This window comes from Oncorhynchus keta, chromosome 7 (assembly GCF_023373465.1).
Source record: "Oncorhynchus keta strain PuntledgeMale-10-30-2019 chromosome 7, Oket_V2, whole genome shotgun sequence".
NCBI lineage: Eukaryota > Metazoa > Chordata > Actinopteri > Salmoniformes > Salmonidae > Oncorhynchus > Oncorhynchus keta.
This window is the reverse complement of record NC_068427.1, coordinates 27,930,068-27,932,494: the sequence shown is the minus strand read 5'-3', so window position 1 is coordinate 27,932,494 and position 2,427 is coordinate 27,930,068.

Below are 2,427 nucleotides of genomic sequence, written 5' to 3'. Positions count from 1 at the left end.
GAGGGTTCTGGTTCTCATCAACATGTATAGTATAATCACTCATACTGTACAGTACTGTGAGGGTTCAGGTTCTTATCAACATGTATAGTATAACAATCATACTGTACAGTACTGTGAGGGTTCTAGTTCTCATCAACATGTATAATATATTCACTCATACTGTACTGTGAGGGTTCTAGTTCTCATCAACATGTATAATATAACACTTATACTGTACAGTACTGTGAGGGTTCTAGTTCTCATCAACATGTATAGTAAAATAACTCATACTGTACAGTACAGTGAGGGTTCTAGTTCTCATCAACATGAATAGTATAATCACTAATACTGTACAGTACAGTGAGGGTTCTAGTTCTCATCAACATGTATAGTATAATCACTCATACTGTACAGTACAGTGAGGGTTCTAGTTCTCATCAACATGTATAGTATAATCACTCATACTGTACAGTACTGTGAGGGTTCTAGTTCTCATCAACATGTATAGTATAACACTTATAATGTACAGTACTGTGAGAGTTCTAGTTCTCATCAACATGTATAGTATATTCACTCATACTGTACAGTACAGTGAGGGCTCTAGTTCTCATTAACATGTATATTATAACACTTATACTGTACAGTACTGTGAGGGTTCTAGTTCTCATCAACATGTATAATATAACAGTTATACTGTACAGTACTGTGAGGGTTCTAGTTCTCATCAACATGTATAGTATAATCACTCATACTGTACAGCACTGTGCAGGTTCTAGTTCTCATCAACATATATGGTATAATCACTCATACTGTCCAGTACTGTGAGGGTTCTGATTCTCATCAACATGTATAGTATAATCACTTATACTATTAAGTACTTTGAGGGTTCGAGTTCTCATCAACATGTATAGTATAACACTTATACTGTACAGTACTTTGAGGGTTCGAGTTCTCATCAACATGTATAGTATAATCACTCATACTGTACAGTGCTGTGAGGGTTCTAGTTCTCATCAACATGTATAGTATAACACTTATACTGAACAGTACTGTGAGGGTTCTAGTTCTCATCAACATGTATAATATATTCACTCATACTGTCCAGTACTGTGAGAGTTCTGGTTCTCATCAACATGTATAGTATAATCACTCATACTGTACAGTACAGTGAGGGTTCTAGTTCTCATCAACATGTATAATATAATCACTCATACTGTACTGTGCTAAAATGGTTCTAGTTCTCATCAACATGTATAGTATAATCACTCATACTGTACAGTACTGTGAGGGTTCTAGTTCTCATCAACATGTATAGTATAACACTCATACTGTACAGTACTGTGAGGGTTCAGGTTCTTATCAACATGTATAGTATAACAATCATACTGTACAGTACTGTGAGGGTTATAGTTCTCATCAACATGTATAATATATTCACTCATACTGTACTGTGAGGGTTCTAGTTCTCATCAACATGTATAATATAACACTTATACTGTACAGTACTGTGAGGGTTCTAGTTCTCATCAACATGTATAATATAACACTTATAATGTACAGTACTGTGAGAGTTCTAGTTCTCATCAACATGTATAGTATATTCACTCATACTGTACAGTACAGTGAGGGCTCTAGTTCTCATTAACATGTATATTATAACGCTTATACTGTACAGTACTGTGAGGGTTCTAGTTCTGATCAACATGTATAGTATAATCACTCATACTGTACAGTACTGTGAGGGTTCTAGTTCTCATCAACATGTATAGTATAATCACTCATACTGTACAGTACTGTGAGGGTTCTAGTTCTCATCAACATGTATAGTATAATCACTCATACTGTACAGTACTGTGAGGGTTCTAGTTCTCATCAACATATATAGTATAATCACTCATACTGTACAGCACTGTGCGGGTTCTAGTTCTCATCAACATATATAGTATAATCACTCATACTGCCCAGTACTGTGAGGGTTCTGATTCTCATCAACATGTATAGTATAATCACTTATACTGTACAGTACTTTGAGGGTTCGAGTTCTCATCAACATGTATAGTATAATCACTCATACTGTACAGTGCTGTGAGGGTTCTAGTTCTCATCAACATGTATAGTATAACACTTATACTGTACAGTACTGTGAGGGTTCTACTTCTCATCAACATGTATAGTATAACACTTATACTGTACAGTGCTGTGAGGGTTCTAGTTCTCATCAACATGTATCGTATAACACTTATACTGTACAGTACTGTGAGGGTTCTAGTTCTCATCAACATGTATAATATAACAGTTATACTGTACATTACTGTGAGGGTTCTAGTTCTCATGAACATGTATAGTATAATCACTCATACTGTACAGTACTGTGAGGGTTCTAGTTCTCATCAACATATATAGTATAATTACTCATACTGTCCAGTACTGTGAGGGTTCTGATTCTCA